Source organism: Cloeon dipterum, chromosome 3 (genome assembly GCF_949628265.1).
Source record: "Cloeon dipterum chromosome 3, ieCloDipt1.1, whole genome shotgun sequence".
NCBI classification, from domain to species: domain Eukaryota; kingdom Metazoa; phylum Arthropoda; class Insecta; order Ephemeroptera; family Baetidae; genus Cloeon; species Cloeon dipterum.
Genome location: NC_088788.1, coordinates 27,971,334 through 27,989,792, shown reverse-complemented (window position 1 = coordinate 27,989,792; position 18,459 = coordinate 27,971,334). Strand labels below are relative to the sequence as shown.

The 18,459-nt window shown below is 37.2% G+C and overlaps 5 long non-coding RNA genes across 5 annotated transcripts; all 5 read right to left on the bottom strand.

Annotated features, from left to right (window-relative positions):
• Window positions 1-3,957: 3,957 nt before the first annotated feature.
• LOC135939564 (uncharacterized) lies at window positions 3,958-4,703 on the bottom strand. Its single transcript, XR_010574760.1, has 2 exons — window positions 4,206-4,703; window positions 3,958-4,145 (listed from the first exon to the last, which is right to left on the bottom strand). It is a non-coding gene; the product is annotated as an uncharacterized LOC135939564 (long non-coding RNA).
• Window positions 4,704-5,354: 651 nt separating this feature from the next.
• On the bottom strand, window positions 5,355-13,393 carry LOC135939563 (uncharacterized). The gene is made up of 3 exons (XR_010574759.1): window positions 13,257-13,393; window positions 5,586-5,613; window positions 5,355-5,533 (listed from the first exon to the last, which is right to left on the bottom strand). It is a non-coding gene; the product is annotated as an uncharacterized LOC135939563 (long non-coding RNA).
• Window positions 6,502-7,140, bottom strand: LOC135940034 (uncharacterized). The gene is made up of 3 exons (XR_010574811.1): window positions 6,993-7,140; window positions 6,752-6,779; window positions 6,502-6,690 (listed from the first exon to the last, which is right to left on the bottom strand). It is a non-coding gene; the product is annotated as an uncharacterized LOC135940034 (long non-coding RNA).
• On the bottom strand, window positions 9,852-10,477 carry LOC135941352 (uncharacterized). The gene is made up of 3 exons (XR_010574978.1): window positions 10,322-10,477; window positions 10,117-10,144; window positions 9,852-10,053 (listed from the first exon to the last, which is right to left on the bottom strand). It is a non-coding gene; the product is annotated as an uncharacterized LOC135941352 (long non-coding RNA).
• On the bottom strand, window positions 11,067-11,617 carry LOC135938438 (uncharacterized). The gene is made up of 3 exons (XR_010574659.1): window positions 11,494-11,617; window positions 11,264-11,291; window positions 11,067-11,208 (listed from the first exon to the last, which is right to left on the bottom strand). It is a non-coding gene; the product is annotated as an uncharacterized LOC135938438 (long non-coding RNA).
• Window positions 13,394-18,459: the final 5,066 nt, after the last annotated feature.

Sequence of the window (18,459 nt, the reverse complement as noted above, 5' to 3'; positions counted from 1 at the left end):
CTTCTTTTAATTAGCTTTTTCTAGCAACATTCTGAAGTTGTGTTACTTCCGGATGCAACAAGAAATGCACTGTGCAACTTTTTTGCCACAATAGTTGAGGAAAAGGGATTCCTGCCTCGTCTCGTGGCGATCTCTCAAGAATAACTTCAACTTCGACCGCATCCAACAGCGGCTTTCCGATTCCAAAGTGAATGCGCGCAAGAAGTATAGAATACATATTATTCTCGTACAGCAAGTTTTTGTTCAACAAAGTTGCGAGCTTAATTGTGCGGAAGACCTCGGAAGCATATTCTTGTCACTCGCGGTGAGTTGTTGATCGAATCAAAAGGGGTAGCGAGGAGAAACGGAACGTGGGCTGCTAGGAAAGTGAGAGAGAGAGAGAACGGGAAATAAATTCAATTCCGAGGTGCTGTATTCTCTCGGGTCGCATTAAAATTCATATAAAAAGTTTTGAGCCGACGAGAGAGAGGAATATCTCCCAAGGTGGATGCACGGCCGAGTCGTCAAAGATTCTTTTATGAATGACATGTTTAGTGTTGGTTTATGCCGCGCCCGCCGAGGAAGCGAAGAGAGAAGGAGTGCAGGCAAAAGAGAGCCCGAGGATAATCTACCGGAATAACTCTAAAAAATCTCACTCGTGGGAAATTATGCACGGCGCCGAAATTTATCTTTATGTGAGCAAGTTGGAACGACGCTAGGCGCCCGCCCGCTGAATTGCGCGCGAGCACTGGATTTTTCGGCAATTCTGATTTTCGCCGCTTATCTGATTCGAGCCTCGCGGCCTTTTCCCAATGCCGGTCGATATAAATGATGAGACTGCACAAAATGTATGGCTGTTCGCCACTTTTGAAATTTGTATTCCCGCTCTAAATTAACTTTCAATTTGGTTTTCGACATTCAGGCAACAAAAAAATATTGTTTGTTTTAACAAAGTTAGCCTTTTATGGTCCATGCAGCGAATTCCTAGATGTATAATTAAGAATAATGTTCTTTTCTTTTGAATCGTTTATGTGCATACCTTACTAAAATTTAATATAATGTTTTCCCTGTGGTTTCAATCTATTTATTCAAGATAAGAATGCTAGAACGCTTTTATCGTGTATATATAGCATACCATAATTTATTAATTTATTGTTCAAAAGCTACAGTTACAAAATTCATTTTTGTCGTTATATTAATCGAAATACAAATAATTCGGAAACATTTGAAATATACTGCAAGGTCTATCTCACTTAAATCAGGCAATGTCAAATAAGCAAAATAAGTTTACAATTTCTAACATAAGGAAAACAAAATTTATATTCAGAGCGTTTTCATGTTGCAAGTCCAACTACGCACGGAAAAAACACAATTAATTTCGTCCTATCTATAAATTAAAATCAAGAAAACATATTTTTATTATTGGCACCACTTGGCAAAACAGGAAACCACAAGTGATTCCTAAGGCTTGAAATAACACTAATGCAGATGGATTTATACGTTGAAAAGTAGCTCAATTTCTTGAGCAAATCTTCCTTGGGCAACAAAAGCTGGGGTGTAGTGTGATGCTGATCGGAGCACGCACACGTAGAAAAGGATAGACGATGGAAATTCGTGCCGGGAGTAAAAATTGCCTCTGTCACGATTTTCGCCTCGACCCATTTTCCTGCTCAAGAGTGAGCGCGTCTCATCTGCCGGCGAAATTTCCTCAACAATCTCTTTGAATCGAAGCAAATATATGCAGATAGAGCAGTCAATCAATTTCCGTCTCTCGGCAGTTAGTTGCGCCATTCAGAATGAAGAGTGAACGCAGATGAAGCAGGGGAGCAGGCGCCTTTGAAATCTTTCGCACAAGCGAGTGAGATGGAATTTGAGAAAATTGACAGCCCAGCTATCCACTCGATCCCGCCGATTTCTTCTCTGCGTTTCTTCTGAGCTAGGCAGACACACACCTTGAACAGAGATCCGCGAGCATTTATGGACAAATAATTATTAAAGAATTGTGGGAATTTAAGTCGACGTACTTTTTTCCACGTCTTGAAGATGACTAAACTAACAGGATATCATGTTTCAAGTTCATGCGTTCCTCCAAGGATTTCCAATAGAACATGTGGTGTCAAGTTTAGGGTTGGGATATTTAGATGTTTTTTTTTTACAAAAGAGACGACTATATCTTTAGACGGTTTTAATGCCAATTTAGATGGTATTTTGGACCCCTTTTGGCGGTATTTGGCTCCATTGAAGCGATTTTTAGGTAAATATCTCATAGCCCATTAATGTGTCTTTTTGTTGTTTTTCTTTAAAATTTTTTGTCTAATTTTTATAATCCTTGATAATTTTGCGCACATCTGGACAAGGTGTGTCTGCGATGGCATCTAGAAGAGCAAAGTCGAGGAGAGTGTCCCCGGCCGCCAATACTTGTTGATGGCGCGCGTCTGATGAAGAGTGGCGTTTTTATTCACGTTCAAAGAGGGTCCATGCGGCGAATATCTGCGAGTGTAATTGACAATCGCGACAAAAGTGAGCGCTGGATTCGCCGGCTGTTTTGATGAAAGTGGCAGCTGCTAATACGCTTGCTAAGGAAATTGCGCGCTTAAAGCCTTTGATTGACAAATAATAATAAGTGCCAACACGCGCACCGTATAATACATATGATAATGATGTCGGCAGCTTTATTGGCAAGGGCTGTGAATGGGCGGGCAGCCGAGCGTAAAGTCCTTGGTGCGTGGTATTGATAAAAATTCCTTTTGTGTTCCGACGGCTGTCACAAACAGAAGCAGCAGCAATTTCGGCAAAAAAGCAGCCAACGTGCGTGCATGCCCTCATGCAAAATGATAAAGGAGGACAGAGCAGCCCTTTTTTTATATTGTGCGTGGTTTACATATGTACGTGCAGCAAAAGGACGCGTGAAAGTCGGGCGTACGCGACGCGCGCTTTCTTCATTGCCGAAAATGACCTGCCGGAGAATGATGCTGGGAGATATCATCGCCTTCTGCATGAAATAAATAAGACAGGCTAGGAAAACGGGTGTAGAGAATGCTGGAAAATGAGATTGCATTGGTGGGAACTTGAGTAAATTTTTCTCAGGGAATGAATTATTTTTTGTATTATTATATTTATTAAACACCAACAGTGTACAACACATGGAATATATCATATTATAAAATTCTTAGGAATGAATTATTTTAAATCGATAATATCAAATAATCATTTCCTTGCTGTCTCTGTGTCAAAGTAAAAAAATAGCGGATTATGTTGCTTAGAATACTTTCCATGTTTGTGCGAGAAATTCAAATTTCATTTTGGACTAACAATGAGTTGTCTTTTCACTTCAAGGGGAGATGTTTAAATAATATATTATAGAATATGTAATTTAATTGGCAACTTGCACGACTAAATAATGCATACTATAATTTTACGAAAAAATGCCTGATTTCTAAATATACATGTTTTCACCAGGCACGACCATAATTATGTGTACTTTACTAACAAGAAATATCATTGTCAGGCCGGTCTCGATTGTAAATGTATGTTCCGTGATGAACATGTGAATTTCTACCACTTTTTGGAATGCGAGAAGATCCCATTTATTCTCATGCGTGCTGGTGTACTGTAATATTGTATGCATGTCTATGTTTGTTGTACACAATTGGTGTTTCTTTAAATAAATAAATAAATAATATTACGAAAATTATTTCAGGCAGTCTCTTTGTGAAAAGTTTAGAATTAAGCTATCAAAGCTATTCTTTCAAAGAAAAGAAAATAATAAAACTGAAATATGAAAATGTATATATCTACTATTAACTATTAATTTGTGTGTGCTGGAGGCATCTTCAAATTTCAATTTTTTACAGAAACTTACTAAGGGATTAAATGCTTTTCTTGCATTGTTTTAATTTTTATAACAGTTTTAGCGTGAAGAAAATTTAAAAAGCTTAAACATATGTACCCAAGGATTCGTATTACAAAACACCAATGTTACTATGAATTCATTGATAACAATTTATTAAATTGCCGGCTCCACAAAAATGCATCATTACACTACTTGTTCAAAACGTTGGGTCATCTCAGCTTTGTTCTTCATTTCACAGTTCCTGCTTTATCCAGTAATCTTTCCTACCAACCAACTTGCACCAGCGATAAGCCAAGGAAAGACGCGCTTATCCCTTAAAAGTTAAAAATAAAACCTATTGTAACTCGGTATTTTAGGAGATTTAGAAACATACCTTTCTTCAGTGTCTGGTTGAGAGCTTTCTGAAATTACAAATAAATCAAAATTAACGAAATTTTGAACATTGATTGGAAATGGCAAAAGCCATTATATTGTAAAGAATGAAAACCAGTAAGATCCATTCTTGCTAATCTAAGGATGACTTAAATGATAATATATTAATGTTTTGATACATGCCAGCAGGAGCGCATTGAACAGCCAAGACCAATGCTAGAGTCAGCAAGAGAAGAAAATGTATTGCTTGTTCCTTGGCCATGTTTTCAGATGTGTGCCTAAAGCTTGCGCGCTTCACCATTTATATCTCTGAGAGAGCTTCCTGCTGAGCAAATACCACTAACTTATCTGGTTCATTTTTAATTGAAAAACAACCCGTGAATTTAATTGCAAAATATTTTGCTCCCTTGATCTTACAAATGAAAACAGAAATATACTCTGTTACAGTATTATCAATATCCTAACTAAATGAACATAACAAATATGGTCCGTTTATGAAACTTAGCTCACCCCATGCGGCATGTACAATTTCATGATAATTGCTTGCGATGTTTTTTAAAGATGATAATGTATGTAAATGCTCTGAAAATTCACTCAGATATCAAACGTTAGTTAATATTTTCAGATTAATATTTTAACATATATAAATTGGTAAATATTTTACAGAAGTAAATAAATTAAGTGGCGCGAAAGTGTTGATATGTAAACAAGAAGTAAATGAAAAGGGGGCAAGAATTGCACGAGAGTAGGTTCTGGAAAGGTCCTAAAATAATCGAAGTACCCTTTCAACCCAATGATGTAATGCAAATTCGGCGCATACACTAGTGTTGGGGCTTCAAATCTGCATGCATGAATGTGTCTAACTGGTCGGACTAGCTGAGTTCGGACCAAAAGTGGTGGCCAACTGTAACACTTCGGGCCGTTAAGAACTACCAAATTTCGTTTAAAACATTATAAAGCCACGCCGGCCGCCTCCGCCGGACAAAAAATCGGCTAAGCCTGTGCCGCCAGCAACTGCCTTAAATATCGTGGCTGAGACCTCTAGTTGTGTGAGTTAAAAGTATTATAAAAAATTTAACATCGATAGAAATTTTAAAAGCTTAACTGTACCCTAAGGATTCATGTTACAAAACACCAGTGAAACAATTAATTAATTGATAGCAATTTATTTATCTGCAGACTCCTCAAAAATGCATTATTAACACTACTTGTTCAAAACGTTGGGTCATCTCAGCTTTGTTCTTCATTTCACAGTTCCTGATTTATCCAAGGATTTTTCCTACCAATGCACTTGCACCAGCGATAAGCCAAGGAAATACGCGCTTTTCCCTTAAAAGTTAAAAATAAAACCTATTGCGACTCGGTATTTTGGGAAACATACCTTTCTTCAGTGTCTGATTGAGAGCTTTCTGAAATCACATATAAATAAAAAATAACGATATATCGAAAAAATGATTTAAAATGTAACAAATCTAAGACATTTTATTGTAAAGAATTAAAACCAGCAAGATCCATTCTTGCTAATCTTAGAAGGATGACTTAAATGATAATATATTAATGTTTTGATACATGCCAGCAGGAGCGCATTGAACAGCCAAGACCAATGCTAGAGTCAGCAAGAGAAGAAAATGTATTGCTTGTTCCTTGGCCATGTTTTCAGATGTGTGCCTAAAGCTTGCGCGCTTCACCATTTATATCTCTGAGGGAGCTTCCTGCTGAGCAAATACCACTAACTTATCTGGTTCATTTTTAATTGAAAAACAACCCGTGAATTTAATCGCAAAATATTTTGCTCCCTTGATCTTACAAGTGAAAACAAAAATATACTCTGTTACAGTATTATCAACATCCTAACCTAACTAAATGAACAAAACAAATATGGTCTTTTCATAGAACTTGGCTCACCACTTGAAATACTTTTTCATGATATTTGTTTGCGATGTTTTTTTAGGGGATAATATAATTATGTAAATGCTCTGAAAATTCACCCAGATTTCAAATGTTAATTAATATTGTCAGATTAATATTTTTAACATATATCGGTAAATACTTAACTAATAAAATAAAATAAGTGGCGCTAAAGTTTTGATTTAAAATGTAAATGAAAAGGGGGCAAGAATTACACGAGAATAGGTTCTGGAAAAGGTGCTAATTGAAGTACCCTTTCAACCCAATGATGTGAAAAAACGAAAAAATTAAGAGATAATTTAATAATTCCATTTGATTGGAATTTATAAAGAATATAAATTGGATCCAAAAAAGAGAGGCTGTTTTTTAATGGTTTAAAACGTAAGACATGTTTTGCGATTGTCGACATTTATTTATTAATATCATTTTTGACAACGAAATAAAATGACATTTTCATCTGCTATGTTGCATCAGCCTGCATCCTTCGTTTTTAGCCTGACTTCCAACCATCGATCGCTCCTTGTACTGCACTAATGGCATTGGGAATGTATTTCGCGTATTGCCAGATTCGTTCATCCCTGTGTTGAAGTATAATAAATATTAACATAACTTTTCAATGTTTCTCATCACAAAACATACCTCAATTCGTCATTATCCAACGTGTTCCCTGCAAGCAATAAAAAAATATAAAACATCGCTCAAATTCAGCTTAAATTGAAAAAGGAGCTGAAAGTCATCAAACGAAGCCAATGTTTTAAATTTAAATCCTACGTGTGCTTTTCATGAAAATTCAAACAACAAGACTGAGCAACTGTAGGTTTTTTAGTTGAAATTTTTGTTTTAATTTTTCTTTTGTAATCAAACAAGAACAAGAACATACCTGCAGGAGCACATTGGCCGGCGAAAATCATCGCGAAATTCAATAAAAGGATAATGCAGAGTGTTTTTGCCGTGAACATGATTGCAGTTGTTGTGCCGTCAAAAGCATGCACTGTTCGCTATTTATCACACTTGAAAGGCTTCCTCCATATCTTATCTTTATATATATGTATACATAATTTGTTATGAAAACTCATACAATTTCCTGTTTACCTTCTTATAAACTATTAAATTATCCCAATCATATTATGTGTCTCTATACTTCTCTCTACTTATTAAAAGTAGATGAAATTACATCAAATCTGCTTGATCCTTTTGCTCCTTAAAAGTAGCAAAATTAATTCTACCTGTTTTCATTTGTTTATAGCTAAATTCCAAGAAAACGGAAACGAAACCTAAAATAAAATACCCTTGCACGAACTTTGGTCAATACAAAATTCAGCAGCCATATTTTCGGTTTGCAATTCAAGATTATGCCTATAATTCTGTTTAAAAATAGTCCGCCTTATTTGAGCCCTCTAGCAACCAAAATGAACAATGCTAACCTGCAGGCAGAGGACTAGAGCGCATCGAATGAAACTGCTGCCCCCGTTTGTAAGTGTTGAAGTGCCCGGAAACTGTTTTAAAGTTCAAAGCTACCGCCTGTGGAATGATCTTCTTCCGAATCTGCGTCTGAACGTAAACTTAAGTGCAATAAAAGAATTTTTAAAAGAACAATTCTTAAAGAGATATTGAACCAACGTCTCACCTCTCTTTAACCATTATGTTCATACGTGAATTGATTTGTCTGATATGGCAATGTAAGCGGCAAAATAGCCCTTTAGAACCATAACAAAGATCATTATTTGAAACTAATTCTGAAAACATAGGCTGGAGCTGTGGCATTGGCTACGAGCGGCGTCCTCATCAAAGACGACAGTGCGGCGTTGTTTCAATAACGGAAATTAAAAGCAGGCAAGTTAAGAAGAGGAAAAGCAGTCCGATATCAAAGTGGCGTGTGCGTTTAAATTACAAATACTTGCGAGGCAGGAAAGCAAGGCGAGGCTGAAAAGGGAATATCATATAAGATCGGTCTCGAGGCCAACGTCAGAGAGAAAGAGCCACTTTTGAATGCGGGCCGCCCTGAGTGAGAGACGCCAGCCGACGAGCTGAAAAGCGAGAGGAAATAACAGAAAGTAATTTTGTTGGCCGCGCGCGTAATTAAAGAAATCCGAGCAAGCAAGCCAGGCAGCCAGATATTGTGCTCGCTGTCTTTCTCCAGAGCAAGAAGTTCTCAGGGCATAACGAGCAGTCTCGACTCGCTCTCTCACCACCCTTGCGCCTCCGTCTTGCTATGGGGCACCCCTTGTTTGCCTCAAAATATAATTCCAGCGGGCAACATTCTTTGTGAAAACAAAGTCTTATATTACAAAATCCGTCTCAAGCTACCACTCGTTTTTCACTGATCGTAAAAACAGTGACACGAAGTATATTTTGGCTAAAATTTTGAATCTAATAATTGCCTTTTTTATACCTGACGTAACGAAATCAACTCTTTAAAGACTTTTTCGAACTTAAATGTTATTTTGATCACATTTATTTCTTTGATTTAACATAAAATGCTATGATGTTTGCAGAATTTAAAAACTTAAAAAAATACGCAGTGTCTCTACACTGAGATTTAATTCTCAGACACCCTTCCTATCAGGCGTTTATTTATAAATCTCATAATTTGATTTTGTCTAGCTGCCTTTTAGGGCGCAACAATTGTAGGCCTTAAGGTCTAAAAAACGGCCAGCTATGGCGGCTACATTTCCCGTCTACCTTTTGCTTACTGTGGCTGACGGCTGGAATTTGACTTTTGTGGCTTCAAATAAAAGGTGCCTCCTAGAAAGAAATTTACGCGTGTCCCTGTTTTAAGGTGTCAAGAGGCGACCCCCTCAACTGCTGAAATAAAATTGCGCGCCGGAAGGAAAAATAGGCGCTGAAATTGAGACGCCATCCATGCAGAGACGAGAGAGCTGTGCTTATTTTCGCGCGCCAGCTCTGAAAGGGGATCAAATCTTGTTGCAGCACACTCGCACACTTTTCGCTCCCTTTTCTGCATATGTAGTCGTCTGTGTGTGTGTGTGTGTGTGTGTGTGTGTGTGTGTATGTGTGCGGGGGTGATTGCGATCTTGCCTTTCACGCCGGCCTGCGTGTTTGCATACACACAGTTGCAATTTATCTAATACAGAGCAGCCCGTTTGCAGCCGGTCGCAGGATTCAGCGGCCTTCGCAGTGTTTGCGCCGCATTTGCTAGGATTAACACTAGACCGGCTCGCTCGCGCAATTTATGCAATCAAACTTGTGTCGCACTTTTGCCAACAATAAAAGAAAATGATGCAGCCAATCTGGTTCGATCCCGACGGTGAGAGTACGAGTATTTTAAATGAGCTGCTAATAAATTTCATTTGATCATGACTACTTATTGTTTATTCCCTTTCTCCGTTTACACAGAAGATGGATGGTGCTCATAAAAAGCAGGTGCATTTAATATCTACAATTTATTTGGTTTATATTGTATTGAATGTATTAATAATTTTCTACCAAAGATTAAGAAAAATTATGTAACAATTTTTGCTTAGATTGGGTTCATTCCAAATTCAAATGAAATCTGAAACGTCCGTAATTTTTATTCAAGTTTCAATGCTACAGCCTAACTATAGATGCCTTTAAATCAATTTATTACGTTTCTTGTAAAGCATTTTTTTAATTTTCATAAACTTTTCTATTGTATATTCCGTATCAAACAATGTAACTTCAAAACTGAGAGCTCTTCACTTACCATTTTACAATGCATTCTTTAAATTGGGACAGTTAAAAATAAAACATATTTGCGATTGCTGAACTTACAAATTTATTTCAAGACAGAACAAACATTTAAGTTGCTTTCCCAATCAAATGCATTACCATATATAGTTTATTTGAAATCACGGAACGCACCAACAATCTATCCGACTGCTTTCATCGGCAAGCAACCCAGTCCCAGTTTTCCACAAGGTCTATGGATATAATTTGGTGGAAAATACATGCGCTTGTGTCTGGAAAATAAATTGTAAACAGCAATTAAAAACGGAAATTTTTATGGCATAGGCTTGACGCACCTGTCTGCTACATTTGGCGACATTTCCTCTGAAAATATTTGGAATTCATTAAAAGAATACATTTTAAACACTTGAAAAATTCAATGACAACCACCAAAAAGTAACGATTATTGATACTCGAGTTTCCTAAATTTACAGTTACTTAGAAAAGCCAGTCATCTAATTGGAGCTGTTTTTTATGTTTTTTATTTGTTTTGATACTTGCCTGCAGGAATACATTGGACAGCCAAAACCAATGCTGTCAACAACAGGAGGAGATACAATGCTTGCGTCTTGGCCATGATTGCTGTTCTGCAGAAAAACGCTCGCGTGCTTCGCTATTTATCACTCCTGAGTCCTTCCTGCAAACCACCCAAAACAATTAATCGTGCTTCTAATTTTACTGTAGAAATAAAGCACCGTCGTAAACTTCCTTAATTATTAATTTTTCGAGAATTCAACGCAATCGTACAATTTTGTTCAGTTTTTTTACTGCGATGGTAATTTTTGAACTATTTTTTTTAATTTAAATCGAAGTTTTTGAGAAAATAAATGTTGAAATTCGAGTGAGAATTATTGCAAGCAAATTTTAAATATTAAATGTATTAAGTGGTTTTAACATAAACCTTGTCACAAAAATTGAAATTTTCATGAAATGAAAATCTACATGTGAATTAATTCAGTCATTTTTATTTTAATGCAATGAACTGCCTTTGATTTAAAGGAAAGAGACAAATTAATTTTAACTGTTGAGCTTAGTGAAAATGTAAATATTAGAGAGTGTAAAAGTTTCGTATTTAAAATTTCCTTTAATGAAATAAATATTTCAGAATTACGCAGTGTTTTATGACCTTTTTAGCTCAAAAGCTAGCCGAAAAATTGTCATCCCATAAAGAGATTTATTTCTCCACCATCTACTGATCATTTGGGGAGGAGACAATATCATGAAATGAAATAAAAATGCAGATTCGTATTTGCTGTATTAATTTATTTAAGAATCATAAAGAGCCAAATAATTTTTCTCCATCAGCTTGAACCATCATTTATTATCGACCCCAGCCTTGGATCGCTCCTCTAACTGCACCTATGACATTCCTCCAGATGCGTTCCTCTCTAAAGCAAAAAGCACATTAAAATTATCAAAATTCAACTCAAACTGTGAACCCACCTAACTCCACCGCTTGGAGATGTTTCTTCTGAAAATTTTAAGACATTAGACATTTTTACTTCACATGTTATATTAAATATTCCATTAATACACTTTTATCATTTAAATAGTGTGGCTTAAAACCTTTCTTCTTACTATCTGATGTCACCATAAAATATTAATTTACTTGAAATTAACCCTGCAATGATGTAATGCTAATATTTTTAATTTACTAAAGTATTGTAACATGCCTTTAGGAGCACATTGGACAGCCATAATCATTGCGTAAGTCAACAGGAGGAGGAGGAGAAAATTGAATGCTTGTGCTTCAGCCATGATTCCTGCACTACTGAAAATTAAAGGCACGCGTATTTCACTATTTATCTCCCTTGAGGGGCTTCCTGCAAAACATCCTTGCTATCTTGTTTTTAATGATTAAACAACACTGTGGCCGCAAAATTCCTGCGTACAAGTAAATCAATTATGAATTTTTTTTTATAACCTTTCGACCTTGCGAACACAAACAACTCGTTTTTTTGTACCGATTTTATTGTGATGCCTGATACAAAATAGCACAAAAGCAGTTAAAATCCTAACGAAGAATTATTTTTGTACAGAATCAGGGTTCTTGGATAAAAGGCTGTTTTAATACTTACAGCATCATAATGAGTAATTTTTACATAAAGAGGGGCAAAATTCAAAGAGACTAAAGTGGAAAATTGCTACTTTGAAGACTCCAAAATCATTTGTTACAAAAATTACGGTGTGCGATGCTCATAAAGCAAATCTCAATGGGAAAATTAATTCCCCAAAGAGAACTATCTCGCTTTACACGTAAATTCGTGTCGGCTGCTATGCATGACTATATTTATTTGCGGCTGCGAAAGGAGCAGCCAAGTGGGAGAACTGCGAGAGTGGATTTTTGTGCTGGTGCTGCACGAAACGAATGAATACGAGTTCCTATTTTCTGTGGTCACCAGCAGAATCCGCTGGCGCGCGCTCATCCTGCCCGTAACAAGATAAAAAAATGATTTGCTTGAAAATCTCTTTAAATGGTCCACGCTACATTTAATAATATTATCAAATTTATTTCCCAGACGAAAACAGCATGAATTTGTCTCGTACCCCGCTGTTAGCCTGGCAAAAGGACCGAAAATAAAGCCGGGATGGCAAAAATTGGCTTTCTCTGCTGTTTTCCCTGAGTTGTCTACGGTGTACACGCCTTTGTTAAGGATTTACATCTCTACTTGTCATCAGTACTAAGTTTTTTTGCTCGTTTTTGCTTCTGCTACCTAACGAATCGAAATTCAGCAATTTGACTATGGAAGAGGGAGTGGTTTACCCTGAACAAGGGTTTAAGCAGAGTTTCACATTTAGAACACGTTCGTTTGTGAGTTAAATTATGTAAAGAGTGGGATATTAAATTCTCCAACTATAAATTGTTGACCTTATGGTTGCATTGAACTTTTGGGCAAAAACGCTCTCCAAATGCAAACAAAGGCTACCGTTTAGCGAGTCAAAAAGAACCTGAATTGCTCTGGTGCACGCAAAAAGCGGCAATCTCAGCAACATGCGGAGGTATGCAGGAAAAATGGCCAATGAATGGATTCCCCGACGCGGCGGAATTTGCATGCTATAAAACAGCAGCAGCCAGCAGGGCGACGGTCGGCGTTGTTTTTCAAAAAATAACACGTATTATTTCCAGAGTGGCGCCGGCAGAATAATTTGAATAAATATTCCCGCGCGCAGAATGAATTGCTCTTTTAGTTTAGAGCGAGAGCATGCAAAAAAGGCGGCCGCTCTTTAAGCAGCGAGAGCGAGAGAGAATTTATGGTTTGATTAATGTAGGAAGCACCTTCTCGGACAATGGCAGAGCACAATGCCGGCCGGAAAAAAATAACAAACACCCTCGCATGTCCCAGCAGTCTCCCTCTCCTCGCTCTTGCGCGCAATGACCGCACCGCATTTGAATATGTGCCGCAATATAATAATACTATACTACACAGCCACTTACCGTAGCCTGGGGACGGACAGTTCTGCCAGAGCTTGACTGACCCCTGAACTTCGCAAACTGCCGCCGATATATGCAGAACAGTATTTATTCGCTCGTCAGCCGGGCTCAATTATGCTTTGGCGATGGCTCACGGTGCATCACTGTTTGCTCTGCAAGAAATTCGAGGCCCAGATTTACAATTCAGAAAAATTTAAGGAGAAATCCCACAATCAATCGATTTTACCGAGGGTTTATTATGTTTATTTGATCTGTTTTTACACATCGAAACCACGAAATATTAATATTATTAACGAGATATAAGACTCTATACCAATGAGGAAATCAATTTTTGCATTGGCTCTCAAGAGCTCGTTCTTCCTCAATTTTTCAGACACCGACCCATTCCTTAATTGAGAGACCGTTATGGGATCGAATTGTGTTTTAAACTAGTTTTTCATCTATACGAATGTCCATATTTATACTCTAACTATATAAAATAGCGTAGCTTATCTTTCACATTGATTCACGTGAAACACAAAACTTATGAAAATGGAACTACCATTTAAATTAAAATATTTTGTTTTAAACGTAGACTCTATTTCTTGTGGTTTTAAAGAATTTTAATTTTTGAATATTTCAATTTTAAACTTCTTTTATTCAGTTTTGAAGCCATTTTCGGTACATATTTCAATCAACTATATAAATCTCCTTGATGCTTCATTTATTTAATATATTTATTTGATTTGCTATAGCTTATTTCAAGTAATAATTTATAGTAATTTAATACACATTATTCTACTTCATAGAAATAAAACCAAGGCTCTTTTTTATTCCTGATTCGTAAAATTTGTAACTATCCTAAATTTCTTGATTTAAGACACAGTATTCCAGACAGTAGTGGAATAACAAGCAGTGCTTAATGCATTCACCCAACAAAATCGAATTTAAACCGCACTGATTGCACGATTTTCTCTGCGGCTGCGACCAAAACGAGAGGCATACTCACTGGCACCTCTTCAACCTAATGATGTAATGCAAATTCGGCATACACAGGTGTTGGAGCGTCAAATCTGCATGTATGAATATGTGCTTTGTTCGTACGTCGGACCACCCGAGCCACAGTTAGGACCTACAGTGGACAACTGTAGCGTGCACTAAGCCTAACAAATATGCATCAAATGGTCTACATAAAATATTAATTTCAGCAAGATATGTGGACTTTCTGACTAGGGCAGGAGATTAAATATGGTAAAATGTTATTTGTTCATTATATTATCATGAGGTGCAAAAAACAGCACAAAAATGGTAAATACCGCAAAAATCCACTGCAAGTTTGGGATACTCCCCTTTTTGCGGCCTGTACTATTTCATGATATTTGTGTGCGAGGTTTTTTAGGGAATAATACTAATGTTAATGCTCTGAAAATTCACCCAGATATAAAATATTAATTAATATTTTCAGATTAATATATTTTCACTTAAAAAATAAAATAAGTGGCACTTAATTTGGATTTAACAAGTAAATGAAAAGGAATGAAGAATTGCACGAGAACAGGTTCTGGAAAAGGTCCTAAAATAATCAAAGTACCCTTTCAACCCAATGATGTGATGCAAATTCGGCGCATACACTAGTGTTGGGGCGTCAAATCTGCATGCATGAATGTGCCTTACTGGTCGGACTAGCCGAGTTCGGACCAAAAGTGGTGGCCAACTGAAGCAAGGCGGCGGCAGGCAAATATACATCAACTGGTCGGTATTTGAAACATTCATGCCAAAAGAGGTCTCCCACCCGCACAATGGGGGATGGCGTCAAAAGAAGTGCATAATGCCGAGATGTGTATTTGCCCAGCGTTCGGGTAGCCTGGACCCCGAAAATAATACAATTGCGAACTGGAGAAGAGGAAATCGTGTTGTGTGTGTGTATGCAATATTTAATGTGAGATAGGCGAGAGCAAAAGCAGCGCTCCTTTATGCGAGATATTCATGAGAGGCCCATTATAAACGGTATTTAAATCACCGGCCAACCGACCGGCATTGTTTCACCTGCAAGGGTTGCTTATTATTAACAATCCCCAGGCCACACAATCTCTCTCTCTCTCTCTCTCTCTCTCTCTCTCTCTCTCTCTCTCTCTCTCTCTCTCTCTCTCTCTCTCGCACGCACACAAACACATTTGCGAGCTGAGCTCGACGCTCGAATTACTTCGCCCTGGTGTGTGCAAGCTATTTACGTACGACTGCCACATACGCGAGAACCTCTTTGCCGCCGAACGCCTGGATTTATTAATTTATCGCTCGCCGCCCGCCGTGGAAATTAATTAAAATTATTCCCTGGAAATGTGGTCTGCACGAGGCAATAACACACACTGTGTGCGTGTACCAGTTTTAATATGAAGCCAATTCTAACTGGCCGCTTTGATTATTATTTATTTGCCTCTTCCCCTCCGCAGTCGCTTTAGATTCAGCTTTGCTTCAAATGAAACGTCCACCGATTTACAACAAACGGATTGGTAGTTTCCATTCCTCTTACAACCAGCAATATTTGTGTCTTCATTAATTTGCATTTTTTTTCAATTATTTTTCGTAAATATTCCAAAGTTACGGAATTTACCTCTATTTTACCATCAGAGTTTTCATACGTAATTTCAAACTAGCAGGATATTGATTACAAATATTTCATTTTGGCATTAAATGTTGGTCAACGCAGACAGGATGTAATTAAATTCCCTGGGGTAATACACACTTGTTTATTGTTGGAGTCAATACATTATAAATAATATTAAACGAAAGAATACATAGCACGTTTGTTAATAATTGACCATCTTATTTTTATCCATAATTTAAAGGACTCATAAGGGTCATCAAAACTGTTTACTTGCCAATCTGGTTCGACCCGACGGTGAGGTTTTGAGTCTTTAAAAAAAGTTGCTAATAAATCTCGTTTGATAATGATTTTTAATGATGTAGGAAAAATACTAAACTATTTTAGCTCTTATTGGGTGCCTTCCAATTTCAAATGAAATCTGAAACGTCCGAATATTCTATTCAAGTGTAAACGCTACAGCCAAATTAAAAACTTTAAAATCAGTTTAGATTCAAATTTTGTTTATTACGGATCAGCAGGGCAACTGTGCCCCATACATCCACATCCAGAACTTAACAAAAAATATAACAAAGCATTTGAGTCTTAAGGATTTTTTCAAATTTTGTGAAATTTCTAACATATAACTAAAACCTATTTTATGTTCCGTATCAAACACTGACTTCAAAATTGTTGTATCTTGTATTTTTGTTACTTTTTTTCTGAATTGCAATTTCTTCTTGAAGTAACTATTGCCAATGATACTGGATATACCTGAATTTCACGTCAGGGTTGCTTTTTACGATGCGCTTGGTTCTTCTTGGTGCCTCGACAGGTACATTGTATGTTTTCTATTTGTTTTGTTACTTGCCTGCAGGAATACATTGGACAGCCAAAACCAATGCTGTCAACAACAGGAGGAGATACAATGCTTGCGTCTTGGCCATGATTGCTGTTCTGCAGAAAAACGCTCGCGTGCTTCGCTATTTATCACTCCTGAGTCCTTCCTGCAAAACCGTCCAAAACATTTAATCGCGCATCTAATTTTACTGTAGAAAAAAACCACTGTCGTAAACTTCTTTAATTATTAATTTTTCGAGAATTCCACGCAATGATCCAAATTTGTTCAGTTTATTTACTGCGATGGTAAATTTTTATTTACTTATTTAATTGAAATCGAAGTTTTAGAGAAAATATATGTTGAAACTGGAGTGAGAATTATTCCAAACAAATATTTCATTTTGGCATAATATGTTGTTCAACACGGACAGGATATAATTAAATTCCCTTGGGTGGTACACACTTGTTTAATATTGCAGTCAATGTATAACAAATAATATTAATAGAAAAAAATGCAAGAAATGGCAAATAGAGCTAGAAAAATGTTGCAAAAAACGATAAAATTACAGGGCAATCTCTCGCCATACTGAGCAGGTGATATGCATAAGTAAATGTTATTATATTTTTTTAACTTGCACGTTAATTAATAATTGGTCATTTTATTCTTATTCATAATTAAAAAATCTTCAAAACTGTCTACCTACCATTCCGATTCGACCCCGACGGTGAGGGATATTTAACCCACTCATTAATCAAATCAGTTATAAACACTCATTAAATTTTTGCGCTAATTGCTCAACCCTTTAAAATTCTATTATTTGCAATTTTCACTAACAATAAGCTAGAAAAGGTGGGAGACTTTGATCCCTTTAGAGGGCGAGAAAGCAAATGCGGAAAGTAACGGCCGTTTTTATGAAGAATCAATAGTGCAAAATAAATGGGAAAATGGATTCGCACAGTTTTACGTCCGGCGCTCGAAACAGCGGATGGCCAAGGCGCATTTCCAGTTAAAAAGCGAGCCAATTTCGCCGCCGGTCGTAAATCACGGTTTCTTCTCCCGATTTTAATTGACGCGATAACCATCTTATTGCTCAACAAACTACTTTTTGCTATCATCAGCTTTACACTCGACTTGCAGTGCGGAATGGCCAGCTCGGCTGATTTATACACCACTGGAGCACAGCGGTCCTCTCTTTTCCGCGCTGCGCGGGTGTCTGTGTCGCCACCGCAATGTCATTTATGATGGTCGCTCTGTGTGTGTGTGCGCTGTGCGCTCGCCTACGCGAAATGTGGTTGGACGGTAAAAATGGCCCTGCGGCGGCCAGTCTGCACCCAAACAGAGGGCTTGCCTTGGACTTCTCACATTTGTTCGATTTTTTTTTAAATCCAGGTATATATAACCCGCGGAAAATATTCTCAACTAGCTTTTTTAAACAATATCAATCAACGACTTATGATAAAATAAAACAGCCGATATTAATAATATCACTATGATAAATATTTTTTACGTGGAAGGTTAAGGTTAAAAACATATCAAAACACACGCATTACTGTGTGATGGATCTCATTACTCCTTTGACAGGAAGCCCGCTGCTGTCAGGATGAAAATATGGCCTGAAAAATAAAGCGTTTTCGCGAGCAGCATATGTTCGATAATCGCTGAAAGTTAGTCCGTTATGCAATACATTTTCAAATAATAATACCCTCTCTGGCAGACGAGTGGAATCCCTTAGCGTGCTGAGTCAGCTGAAGGAAGTGGATCTGCAAAATTGGCATCTTTCAATCAGTATTTTTCTTTGAAGTGGC